The sequence below is a fragment of the Heliangelus exortis genome, chromosome 17, assembly GCF_036169615.1.
Source record: "Heliangelus exortis chromosome 17, bHelExo1.hap1, whole genome shotgun sequence".
Classification (NCBI taxonomy): Eukaryota; Metazoa; Chordata; class Aves; order Apodiformes; family Trochilidae; genus Heliangelus; species Heliangelus exortis.
Window position 1 is genome coordinate 12,390,485 of NC_092438.1, and position 13,620 is coordinate 12,404,104.

The window sequence follows — 13,620 nt, forward strand, 5'->3', positions numbered from 1 at the left end:
TCAACCCTACATCGTACCTTCATTTCCCAAAGCCTATCCCTGATGGCCTGTCCAGTACTCAGTATCAATAAAGTTGCTCCAGGACAGCAGAGGCAAATGGAAGCAGCAATAATCCCTGGAAAGGGATGGCAGTTTTAGAACTTTCCTCCTGTTTTCTTTGCAAACTAAAGTTCGGTCAAACTTACAACATTTGCTGCAGAAAAAAAATCTGATGCTAATCCAAGCAGAAGGAACCATCTGATGAGTCCCAAATTAAAATGTTCCTTTGTTTTGGCTCTCAAACACTGTATTTTAATACCAATGCACACTCTGAATGGAAGGTAAATTTGCATGTCCTTCCCCTAAAAATTCTCTGCAAAACAATGATTTTGTTCATTTGCATTTTGACAATAACAACTCTTCCCCCTTTGACCAACAGCTGTTTCGGGCAGGAACAGAGATGCTGGGCACGTGTGCCCAAAGCCTGGGGGTTTGTGCTGAGCCTGGCAGCCCCCTGGCACGTCTCTGCTACCCGAGGGTGGTTGGAAACTGCACCTTCCCTGAGCATCATCACCACCCATGGGCACACACCCCCTGCCAGGAACCCATCCCCACGTGGGTACCAGCCAGGAAGGATCCCATGGGTGAGCACAGCGAGGAGACAGTGGGACACTGCCAAGAGACCCCATAATCAGTGATAGGAATGTGGCCCCTGAACGTGGGGCTGAGGAAGAAGTGGGATCCTGAAGGCAACATCAAATGATCTGGAAATTTCCTCTTTCTCCAGACTCGAAGCAATGCCTGCCACCCTGTCACATTAAGATCTGGGTATCTCCATTTGGTGACATGGAGAGACATCTTTACATCTTAAAAGAAGATGTAAGCAAAGATCTTCTGATGACTCCCTGCCATAAACAACCAATCCATCAAGTGCCCACAGCAAGAGGCTTCACTCTCAATATGAGCTTTATCTACTGTAAACACAAAAGTGCAACCATCTCCCCACAACATTTAAGCAAAGCTTGCAAAATAAAGCAGGCAAAAATTCCTTTTCTTGGGCAAATTCCCCCATCACTAGGCTTATTTTTAAGGATTCTATCATTTCCCATCACAACAGGTTTTTTTAAGTAAGAGATTGCTCCTTCCTGAGCAGCAGCTCAGAGCTTGGACTCTTCTGATTGTGCTGCAGGAGCGTGCTTGGTCTGCCAGGGCAGAGAAATGGGCAGATTTGCTCCTCCCTTGCCAGAGGAGAAGAGAGCTCTGCACAAAGCCCTGGTATCTAAGTTTCAGAATTTCTCCCCTAGCAATTATAAGCTTGCATCCTAATTAAAAAGATAGAAAGGAAAAATAGAGAGAAAGAAGGAAGAAATAAAGGCAAAACGCAACAAATCTCTTTCATTGTGTGCAACCTACGTGGATGAGTAAAATGGTGCCTGGTGGGACCTCTACCTGCTCCAGACACTGCTCAGACTGAGCAGCATGGCAAGACACTGCCATAACATCCCAGAATTGCAGCCATCCCATCCCAGCATCCCCACTGTGCCATCCCAGCATCCCAGATAACAAGTCCTGCCATCCTGGCCATTCCATCCTGGTGTTCCCTTCAGGCATCAAGAGAAGCATGGCCAGCAGATCAAGAGACCTTTCCATCTGCTCTGCTCTTGTGAGACCCCACCTTGGATACTGTGACTGCCACCACAAGAAGGACACAGAGCTGTTGGAATGAGTCCAGAGGAGGCCACAAAGATGATCCAGGGGCTGGAGCAGCTCTGACACAAGGAGAGGCTGAGGAGCTGGGGTTGTTCAGCCTGGAGAAGAGAAGACTCCAGGGGACCTTAGAGCTGCCTTCCAGTCCCTGAAGGGAACCCACAGGAAGGCTGGAGAGGGACTTTTCATAAGAATGTCCAGTGACAGGACAAGGGAAATGGATTTAAACTGAAGGAGAAGAGGTTTAGACTGGATCTTAGGAAGAAGTTCTTCAGTATGAGGGTGCTGAGACTCTGGAACAGATTGCCCAGAGAAGCTGTGGCTGCCCCCTCCCTGGAGGTGTTCAAGGCCAGGTTGGATGAGGCTTGGAGCAGCCTTGTGTAGATGAGAGGTGTCCCTGGGCATGGCAGGGAGCTTGGAGGCGATGAGCTCTAAGGTCCCTTCCAACCTCAGCCACTTTGGGATTCTATGATCTGTCCCAGCAGCTGTGACTGCAGGCTGATCCCCCTTGGCTGGGGACAAGCCAGGCCAGGGGATGTGCTGTTGTTTAGTCTGAGCCCCGTGCTCTCCCTGGAGCCAGCTCTTGTTTTCCACGGCCCCAGGTCCGACGCTGTGCAGGGGGAATGGAAAAGTTTGTTATTCTGGGCTGCTGGCAGCCAGGAGCTCCCAGGCACGGGAGGGGAGTGATGTGGTTAACGCCAGCCGGCCGCAGGGCCTCCATGGTTTCCCTTTCTGGGCTGGCACTGGACCCAGACCACACTGCCTGACACCAGCACCAGCTTCAGGGTGGGCAAGCAGGTGCCAGGAGCCCCAGGAACTCTGCGTGCACACAGGCGTGCTCAGTGACACACGTGTGCACGGGGACACACAAGTGCACGGGGACATACAAGTGCATGGGGACACGCATGTGCATGGGGACACACGTGTGCTAGAGGAGAGAGGGGATGGGGGGTGAGAGCAGATCCTGGGGGGACCAAGACACAGCTCCCACCCAGAAATGGACCCCAGCAGCATCCCACTGGGCTCACTGCTGAGGGAGGACACAGAACAGGGACACGATGTGTCCCACGGGGACAGACACTGTCTCCTGCTCAGGCTGTCTGGTCAGTGGTGCTGCTGGTCCCCAAAGGGTACCCAGCACCTCTGCACTTCACACACGGGGTTCCCACAAACGGGTGAAGTAGCACCTACTGACTGATGATCTGATTAAATAGTAAATAAATGAATAATCGGATCAAATAATACTGATTCAAACCCAGCCAGTGGAGTTGGGCTTTTTTGGTTTTCTTTTCAACCAACCAAGAGGAAAATGGAGGAAGGCAAAGTGCCAGGAGTCTGACCACAAGGTACAACACTGGTGCTCACCAGCACCAAGTGGGAACAACTCAGTGGAAGGTTTCTACAGTCAGAGCAACACCACAAAAGCACACAAAGCCCTGTTTCACCTCCTTCATGTCCTCTCCAACAGAAAGTGATTAGTAGGGACAGCCAGGCTCACACCCAGGACCCTTTCCCTAGTCCCAGGAAGGGCAGCTGGAAGATGTGGATCCCTGGGGGCACCCACGGGACTTGGGCACAGCACCCATGGGATTTGGGCACAGCACACACCATCCCCTGATGGGGGGAACTGGGAGGTGGGGTCCCACGAGGTCTCTGAGCTCCAGGAAAATTTCCCTCTCTGGTTTTCCCTTGGCTCTTGTGAGCATGTTGATATTTAAAACCCATCCCACAGTTTTTTATCATCCCTCTGCTCCCAGTTCTTCCCAGTCCATGAAAACCCCCAGGCACTTTCCTGCTGGCATCTCCCCTGCTTTGCCCAGCAACGCCCACAGGGACCCAGGACACTGCTCAACAGCCCTTGGAACACCCTTCCAATGCTTGTTTAAACTGCTTCCCAGTTTAAAGAGCTTGTTTAAAGAGCCCCCTTCAAAAGGCATGACAGGGATTTAGGATGGTCCCATGTGCATGAAGGGGAAAAAATCCCCAGAGAAAAGCCCATGATGTGCATCCCACCCGGGCAGGGAAGCATCGTGGAGGCTTGAGGGACTCAAAGGGGTTTGCAATGCAATCAAAACATTCCTGCCAGCAAAGCATGAAACCCCAAAAGTTTATGGGAAACCACTGTCTTCGGGCTGTCTGCATAGCTTTGGGCATCCTGGGAGCTGTAGTTCCAAGGTAAAGCAAGCGGCCAATAATGATGGTTTCTGGATGGAGTTTGTGTGACTGTTGGCTCCCAGATGAAAGCCCAAAGTTCTGGGATGCTGAGCCCTGTCCTGTAGCCAAGGGAGAAGATTGCTCTGCAGTGCCTGGGGTACAAGGGACTCCAGCAAGGGAGAGGCACTTGTTGCTCTCAGGGCAGAGCAAACAACCTCAGGTCCCATGCCAGCAACCCCAAAGCCAAGTGGAGATGACTTGGAGGAGGGATGTGCTGCAGCAGGAGCCAAGCAGGACAGGCCAAGACCATTTCCAGGGCTGTGAACCTTGCTGTGACCTGTCAGAGATGTGGTCCCTGGAGGCAGAATGTCTCCAACCAGCATCTGGTCAAGGACTGGCCAGGTGTGGGACCACAGCAAACGGGGACGGGGCTGCAGGCCAGGCTGAGAGGACTCAGCAAGGGCACCGGTTTGGGTTGCACAGAATCACCTATGAGTTAAAGCCTCCACACCTCAGTTTCCCACTGCCTCTTATTATCCTATCCCCAAGGGCTGCAGGAATTGGCTTTTGCTGGTTGAATACTCACAAAGAGCTGAGCTCCTCAGAAGCTGGGTGTCTACACTGCACCAGCATCACTAAATTGCCGTCAGCCCCATTCCCTCAGACCCCACAAGAGATGGCAGTGCCAGCCAGGCCAGTGAAAGGTGTTTTATTCTGACACAAAAGCCACTTTATGCAGGAGAGTGACCTCCCAGCAGAACCAGTGGCACTTTATGTCCTCCAGACAGAGCACTGCCCATCAGCAGAGCTCTTGCATCTCCTATGCTCTCCGTGGATGACAGAACTGAAGGCAGAGATATGAGGAGGTTGCATCTCATCCTGACCTGAGTCTGGAGTGGTGCAGACCAAGCTCTTTCAGCTCCTAACAAGGTATATTGCAGAGAAGACCACAATCAGCCAACACTAGAGTCATGGTGGGTGACCCTCTCGTCTTGATCCTGGGCTCCAGGTCACCCCATGACTGCTCCATGGTTGTGCAAAGCCATCTCTGCCATCAGACATGTGCCCACCAGCACATGAAGCACAGAAATGTCATGCTTTAGGGTTCCTTCCAACTCAAATCAATCTGTGAGTTTCCAAAGCCAAGGGAGGGAAGGGAAGCTGCTCTTCCAGCCTACTTCTGAAAGGAAAAGCAACCATGCTTCTCTCAGCAGCTTGGAGGAACACACACACACACACACACACTGCCATGGTTTGATACAGGTTGGCTGACTGCTCCCCAGACACAGAACGTGGGCTTTCTGCAGCCATTGCACTGGGTATCTCTTTGAATTAACACCCCTGTTCTGCCCAGACTGAAACTGCTGACATCTGTCATTACACCAGGAGCCACTCCCAGAGCTACTGTCTTTTTCCAAACGAGCCAAAGCAGCAAAGGGTCATTAGCTGGGGAGAAAATGAGGACAGGGAGGGAACATGCTGTTCTTTGATAGGAACTCTGCTAATGAACATTATAAAAATGAAGATCAGAAAACGGTAATTTCCATGTTGCAATGGCAACTTGGACCCTAGAAAAGCTGCAGTCAGACCTCAGAGCAAACCAGCTGAGAGAAGAGATGGGAAAGGACAGAAAACTGCTTGAGAGAGTCGAGTGCAGAGCCACAGAGATAATGAAGGGAGTGGAACATCTCCTGGTGAGGAAAGGCTGAGGGAGCTGGGGCAGCAAAGGCTGTTGCAGCTTGGAGGAGACTGAGGGGTGACCTCAGTCATGTTTATAAAAAGTGAGTGCCAGGAGGATGGAGCCAGGATCTTCTCAGTGATGACCAAGAATAGGTAACGGGTACAAGTTGGAGCAAAGGAGGTTCCATGGAAACATCAGGAGAAGCTTTTTCCCTGTGAGGGTGAGGGAGCCCTGGCCCAGGCTGCCCAGGGAGGTTGTGGAGTCTCCTTCTCTGGAGCCTTTCCAAACCCCCCTGGATGTGTTCTGTGTGTCCTGCCCTGGGTGACCCTGCTGGGGCAGGGGGGTTGGACTGGATGATCTCTCAAGCTCCTTTCCAACCCCTGACATTCTCTGATTCTGGGAAAGTCCACAGTGGCCCAAGCACCTCGCAGGACCTGGGACCACGTGAAAAACTCTTCACCTCCAGCACCAGGTTTCCTGACTGAAGCAGACAGTGGGCTCATCACTGAGGTACCTGAGCCCCTCTGCTAATACTGGGGATGATTTCAGGCAGCCATAACCTGATGGTTATAGCAAGCCCTGTTCTGTGATGGGTGACTGGTGGCTTTGCAAAATATGAGCCACCAAGGACACTACCACATGCACCAGTCCCTGTCTTCTGCTTCAGCTTATCCCATCACCTGGTCCTTGGGGATGTGTGGCTATAGTCTTAGTCCTCCTTGCAGCTCCATGGAGAAAGAGGAGGTGCCACAATGCAGTTGTTCAGCCCTGTTGCTGTGAGGGGATCCATTTCTCGTGGCTTTCAGGCTTGCTTGAATCATTGGCTTTGGTCCCCTCAGCTGCTGAAGGGACTCTGCTTTTACAGGACCAGGTCCAACAAAACACTTAAGGATGTGCTCATCTCCCTGGGTAAGAGTGGCCTGGGGAGATCAATGCTTCAGGAAAACAGGCTCTCCTGGATCAGGGCCAGGGTGATGGAGCTACCACCACCAAAGCCATACCTGAACAGGACCTCCCAGTGCTGCCCCTCCCTAGAAAAACCAGCTAAACCTATCCTGAATATCAGCCTCCATTTAGCTGTTTAAAAATAAGCAAAGCTTACCTTCCTCTACAAAACAACTGAAACCCTGGGAAAAACAGAGCACAAGCTGTACCTTCACACATCCCCCACCGAGCACCAGCCCAGGGTGAGACGAAGGAGGTGAAGTCCATAGAGAGTTATATTTTCTAAGGAAAATGTTAGCACAGCCCTGGAGCTTGTGGTGACAGGTAGAGGCACTGTGGGGACCCCCCAGGCTCAGCAGGAGATGGGGGTCTAGACCCCGGCGGGATGGATGCTCCTAAATTAGGAATGAAAACATTCCCCCCCTGCACAGCAGAAGTGGAGGCTCAAAGTGAGCCCTTGTCTGGGACAGCCAGCAGGAGAAGTGAGGAGACAACGACAGCTCTGCTGGAGTCCAAAACATACTCAACTACTTGTTTTGAGTTACTTTATGCAGGTTTTTTGTTGTTGTTGTTGGGGTTTTTTTAATATAAAAATAAATTTTAAAAAAGTCACTTAAAAATTTCCATCCAACCTGGCTGCAGAGCTCCAGGGAGACCCTGGGGTTTGTTTCCACACTGCCAGGAGGGTGATCACTGAATCACAGAAAGTCTGGGGTTGGAAGGGACCCCTGAAGATCATCAAGTCCAACACCCCTGCCAGAGCAGGACCAAATCTAGGGCAGGGCACTCAGAAATGCATCCAGATGGGTCTGAAAGTCTCCAGAGAAGGAGACTCCACAACCTCTCTGGGGAGCCTGTCCCAGGGCTCTGTAACCCCTACAGTAAAGAAATTCTTCCTCATGTTGAGGTGGAACTTCCCGTGCTCTCTCTTGAATCCATCCTCATCCTATCACGGGGCACAACTGAGAAGAGGTTGTCCCTTCCTTCTTGAGGCCCAGACTTCACAGATTTATACACATTCATGAGATCCCTCTCAGTCTTCTCCTCTCCAGACTAAAAAGCCCCAAGTCTCTCAGCCTTTCTTCATCAGGCAGGTGTTCCAGTCCCTTCATCATCCTCACAGCCCTCTGTTGGACTCTCTCCAGTAAATCCCTGTTCTTCTTCAACTGGGGAGAGCCCAGAGCTGGATGCAGCACTCGAGGTGAGGTCTCAGCAGGGCAGAGTAGAGGAGAGGGAGAATTTCCCTTGATCTGCTGGACACATTCTTCTTAATGCACCCCAGGATACCACTGACCTTCTTTGCCACAAGGGCACATTGCTGTCCCATGGATGACTTGTTGTCCACCAGGACTCCAAGGTCCTTTTCCATGGGGCTGCTCTCCAGCAGATCTCCTCTTAGCCTGTACTGCTGCATTTTTTTATTCCTTCCCAGGTGCAGGACTCAGGTTCTTGTTGAACCTCATCAGGTTCCTCCTGGCCCAGCTCTCCAGCCTGCCCAAATCTTGCTGAATCAGAATTTCTTCCCCTGAGTAGTGACAAGAGAGAAATCTCTGGGAGGGCAGCACTGAGAAGAGCAAGGGAGGACAACAGCCACCCTTTGGCAGTGACACCCTTTGATGGTGATTTTCAGTGATGCCCACAAGGCATCTGTGCCAGCTGCTGGAGGTAGGAGTGATGCCCCTCCCAGCATCCCTGCAGGGGTGGCTGCCCCAGGGTGCTCAGATCCCCCAGACCCATCAGATCAACCCACAAAGGTAATTTGCTCTGCAAGCCCCACAGTCCAGCCCCCACCAGCACCAAAACCTCCTGCTTGTGTCTCAAAACAGGGTGGCTCCATTGCAAACAAACCTGTAGGAGGGAGAGGGAAAGCAAGAATCCCTCAAGGAATCTGCAAGGCACTGGAGGAGCTAAAAATAAACACTGACAACAAGTCAATCTAGAAACAGAAAGCTAAAATCCCTACAAACAGAGGGCTGCCAGCTGGAGGAAGGAATAGCCTGGCATCCCTCACTCCAGCTCTGCCAGTCAAGGCTCCAGCTGTGACTGGGGCCATGGGGACCCCCATGCATCTTGCTGGGGGTCTGAGGGGACATCACTTGCTCTGAAGCAATGGTGGGTTCTGCAACAGAGCTCTTGGGCAGGGAAACATGGTGCTGAGATTCCTTGTTGCTTTTTATCTTTGTGTTTCCAAATTATCTCTCAAGATGGGCCAGCAGACTCCAAGGAACCGAGATGCTGGTGCCAAACTCCCTGATCCCTGCTCTGCTCCCATCCAAGCTCCAGAAACAAAGCCAGATCTGTCCATTCCAGTGCTGGTCAACATCTTTCCCACATCCTCCAAATGAGATCAGTCTGGTCTCAGGACTCATCTCTGCAGCTATCAGTGCTCAGCTCTGCCATTCACCCCCTTTCAGGCCCCTCCAAGGATGCGTGCCCCTCTCCAGGCTTTGCACCCCCCTGAATACATGCCATCACAGACAGAAACCTTAGAGAGCAAGTCATAGTGATCTCACAGCTATAAGGCAAGAGAAATACTCTTGGAAAATGCATAAAAGCCTCTGGATGGCAACTGACTTGCAATGTGAACTTCAAATGTGAATTTCAGGACTTTACAGCAACAGCAAAATCCATCTTGGATGCGGTCACGGTAGATGGGAAGGGTGGAAGAGCCCTGGGTTTGGCCCCTCAGTGCACAGAGACATTCAAGACCATTGGAAAGCCTGAGTGCAAAGGCAGAAACCTGGCCTTGTCCTCCCTGTCCCCAGTGTCTACAGAGGACAATGCATCCCCAGGGATGATGGGGAGAGCCCCCATGCTGGTGCCACCCCAACCCACCGCACTCCAGCTACAGCATCTCCCCAGACATGTGATGTGATGTCCCCGGGGCCAACCTCCTCCCCCTGTGCCCCCAGGGCCACCCTGGCACAGCTCAGCGCCTGGTTAGGAAGGGCAGAGCTGGAGGGACACGGAGCAAGGACGGGCCGGGCCACCTGCGAGCCGGGGGCCGGAGCAGGCTGGAGGGGGTAATTTGATGACTTGTGCTCGCCTCCCCCTGCCCGGCCCCAGGCTCGGGTGACAAATGCTGCAGGAAGGGGATGCTGCTCTCCTGACACGGTACCCGCTGCTAATCCCGCGGGTTTATCTGTCACTTCCGCGGCGGCAGCCAGCACCATCCTGCCCAGATCCCCCCCCAGGCTCCCGGCAGAATCCCGCAGCCTCCGGATCCCACTCGGCTCTGCTCCCGGCTCCCATATCCCCCTTCCCAGCTCCTCCTCTCTCCCTCTTTTTCAGTCAAGACTCTAGGAGGGGAGAAAAGGGTGGTGATGGGGTGTTTGCTTAAATAAAATGAGCTGGAAATGAGTGGGAGGCTCATCAGGCAGTGATTGTGCCTCTCCTGCCTGAACCTTAATTGCCATGGTGGGGAGGGGACAACACAGCTACAGCAGGGACGAGGGGTGGGGACACAGCCCTGGGGGACACGCAGACACAGGGCACCCCACTGCCAGGGCAGGGAACCAGGGCAGGGTGGGTGTCCCTGGTTTGGGTGACCACCAGCCCCCCCAAGTGTCTCCCACCCTGCTGCTCCACCCTGTGTCCCACCTCCACAGCTGCTTGCCCTGACCTGCTCATCACTCCTACACCCAGCACCTCACTCCCACCACTGGAGCAAGCCCCAAAGGGACATGTCCATGGACACAGACCCCAAGGGCTACCATGGCTGGGAACCTGCTGCCAGGGACAGCCCACGCCGTGTAAATGCTGGGGCAGGCAGCTCGGCCAGAGCCCAGCTCTCCAGCTCAGGAATGTCCAAATAAATACAGAAATACATAAAAAGGCCATAAATAAGGTTGCCTGAGATGGCTGTTTGTCTCCCTCCTGGCCAGGACCCCCTCTGCCCCTTTGCTGTTTGCCTTGGCAGATGACAACCGGGTAATTTGTTTCCATTGCAATGAAGTCCTAATTAACTGGAATAAACTTTTTACACTAAGTGTGTTTGTTTAACAAACTGGCTCTTTCAGAGCCTCACCGAGACCTGATTGATGCATTTGAGGGGAGTGGAAACATGCTGGGTGCTTGGACATTAAAGCTGCAGTGTCTGAGCAGGCCAGGACTGAAAGGGCTCTCTCTGTGTTTGGGAAATCAAAAATGACACCTCTGATGTCTGGATGGGGATGGGGATTTCAGCGTGGCCTTTGTGTACAGATATTTAGGGCTTCTCATTTGCTGTGGTTGACACCCCCTCCAGTATCCTCCCCCTGCAGAATCTTGTTGCTGGGACATCCCCCAAAACCCTGTCCTGCACTGGTGGGAGGAGGCAGGACCCATCGGGGTGGTTGCTCCTTCTAAGAGCATGGGTGGCTCTGGCCAGCCAAAGGGATCCCAAAGGTGGGAGGATTCCAAAGGACACTTCCAATGAAGCTGGACCAAAATCTTCAGCAGTATCCATGCTGTCTCCTCCCCACCTTCAGAGATCAGCTTCAGTGCTGGGCAAGTCAGTCGTCTGCAGCAGCAAAACCAAGACCATTAGAAACCAGTCTGAGATGGCTGGAAATCAGTTTCTGAGAATGGTTTCTGGTTCCCACCAGAGCAACACTCACCCACCAAGGGTAGGCAGGGAGGGACAGCAGCTTGATAAAAGCCCAGAAACAGAGTCCTCCTCATCCTCAGAGCCATCCAATTGGTCTGGAAACAGCAAAAGTCAGTGGCCACACTGTGGGATAGGGATGACTGGGTTTGGAAACCTGACCCTGTGGAGGCAGTGGGGCTTACTGGAAACATCTGGAAGCAAGGGACATCCCTGGAGATAGCAGCTCTTGTGTTGGACCTTCTTCAGGAAGACTGCTGCCAAGACCTGAAGGTGCCTCAGGACAAGAAATGCTAAGGCAACAGATCTGATGATGGCCTAGGATCCAGGACAAAACCGAGGATTAAAAGAGGGATGAAAGAGGAATGTGGAGGGAAAAAGATGGACAAAGTACCACCAGTACTGGTGGGACTTCCCTCAGGGTGGAAAACAGAGACTACAGAGCTCAGCAGTAGGGCCAGGCCAAGGGGAGCCCCAAGCTGTAGCTGTATTTCATCTGTGTAATGAGATGGGTGCATGAATAATAAGCACTTCTGGTAAACAAAGCCCCTCTGACATCTGAGGGGGAGAAGGAATGAGCTGAGCTTTCCCTCCCTGGGTGCTTTTTCCTTCCTACCTCCTACCACAAAGAAAAACCTACAACAGCCCCTGCTCCAGCACTGTCAGCTCCAGAGGTTTGCTTGCAGCATTCAAGCTTTTTGGAAGGTTTGGATTTTCTATTTTTAAATGTAAAAATAGGATTTCTGCAGGCCCCAGGGTTTCTTTTGCCTCCTTCCCCTCCAGCCCCTTTCCTCAAGCATTTTCATTTACTGGGAGGCAAGAAGATGTTTGCTTGTGGCTGGGGGTTTAGCAGATACCCTACAACCCCTCAGTAAAATGCCCCAAAGTGTCCCCAAGGTCAATCAGCCCATGCTGTCCACAGCTTGATTCCCTTAAGTCTTAGGTATAAATATCATAAACCAGAATTTCTTCAGGAATTATTACAGGCTGATCCTATCTTCAGCTGCACCTTCTGGATGTGTTGGAAGCCAGCAGTGGCAAGACTGGGAGCTGGTGGCCCAGGCTCCCTGTGCATGGAGAGACCAGGCACTTCTGGAGGAGGAATTCATTTCCCCATCAGTAGATGGTGATGCTGGAGGTGGGGCTCTTGTGCATCCTGTCCCATTCCTGCAGAGACACCAAACTCCTGCACCCTCATCCCTTCCTGCCCGCTGCAAATCCCCTGAGTGTCCCTGAGCTGCTCTGAATCCCACCTTTGTTAATGCCAGAGATCTGTGGGAATGCTCAGAGCCTTCCATCTCACCTCTGCACAAATGGCTTTGTCAGGAGGCAGTAAAGACAACTTACTGTCCTCCTTTAATGTCCTCAGACAGGCTGTCCCCGGAGCAAATTAGCACTATCTAAATGTCTCCCCACAGTCTGCTGGGTACAGCCCAAGTAAATCAGCGTATCCAGTGTGATCATCCCTCCCAGAGCAAAGAGCCAGAGGAGAAACACCAACACCACAGCTCCTGGACACCAGGCTGACTGCTCTCCAAGCTCATCCTGTTACTGCCACCACCACCACCGCTGGCAATTTTTGCTTCTTGGGAGCTCAAGTGGCTCAGCTCAGACAAAGGCTGCAAAGCCAGCACCCAGAGCACCTCCTGCTTCACACTTGGTCCCTGCTGGAGCAAGGCTGGAGGTAACATGAAGTTGGGAGGGGTATGGATTGGCTTGGAAGGACACAGCCAATGACTGGTCTTGCCCAGGAGATGCTGCCTGTCAGTGGGCTCAGGAACAAAACCTTCTTCAGCATCTCTGGCATGGGGGCTGTCACCCAGCAAAGCACTCAGATACCTGCCAGGCTGGCCGTGGTGAGGAAAAGCTTCTGAAGGTGCAAACTGATGTAGCTGCTGATGGTTCTGTCCAGCTGTCTGTCTGACACCACAGGTGAAAGCCCAGAGAAAACATTCCAGAACTTTCATTCACATAAAAACCCCAGGTTAATCTGCAGCTGCCCTACAAAAAGAGGATCAGATCTGGCTTGTGCCGGTGGGCAAAGGAGCAAGGTCTTGAGATGATGTGAGGCAGCAAGGTTGAGAAAGAGGAATAGGAAATTTTCACTCACGGGCAGAGAGTGAATGCACCCAACACTACTGAGCCCTGCTACAGTGATTTAGATGAGCAGAAATCTCTGCGTAGGAGAGGTGGCAAGAAGGAAGAGGGGGGCACAGCATACTCACAATACACACCATTGTACTCTTTCTCTTCAGAATTACAGATCTTTTAGCAGTCAGGGCTTGAAAAAATATAGCTTTACCTTCTCCCCAAGGTCACAGCACACCATGCCTGAGCCAGCACAGGCCTGCAGGAGTTCAATCTTAAATATATGTTCTCAATAAAAAGAAATAATGCGCTATAAAGGACTTGGGTTTATGAGTTATGTGCTAGAAGACTTCACAGAGCCAGCAGTAAAACACCGTGTGTGTTTCTAAATGCTATAGTTGATAACTTTTGGATGCAGGTGTTAATGCATGGCAGGTGACAAGAGGTGGAGCAGTGCCTGGCTGCCCAGAGAGGAAGCCAA

General features: G+C 52.1%; 3 protein-coding genes across 11 annotated transcripts in view; all 3 read right to left on the reverse strand.

Annotated features, from left to right (window-relative positions):
• TBC1D24 (TBC1 domain family member 24) overlaps positions 1 to 13,620 on the reverse strand; it is a 371,517-nt gene that overhangs the window by 239,627 nt on the left and 118,270 nt on the right. The window lies entirely within an intron of this gene.
• Positions 1 to 13,620, reverse strand: part of VRK3 (VRK serine/threonine kinase 3) — a 362,077-nt gene that overhangs the window by 119,537 nt on the left and 228,920 nt on the right. The gene's annotated exons all lie outside the window — the stretch shown is intronic.
• The window catches only part of LOC139804148 (ankyrin repeat and fibronectin type-III domain-containing protein 1-like), a 185,522-nt gene that overhangs the window by 45,940 nt on the left and 125,962 nt on the right, over positions 1 to 13,620 (reverse strand). For 2 of the 9 annotated variants that reach the window (XM_071761027.1, XM_071761026.1), the window contains exon 3: positions 18 to 115. The exons of the other annotated variants lie outside the window; for them this stretch is intronic. The gene's annotated coding sequence lies outside the window, so the exon portion shown is untranslated. The remainder of the gene's footprint in view (positions 1 to 17; positions 116 to 13,620) is intronic. 9 annotated transcript variants of the gene reach the window in all.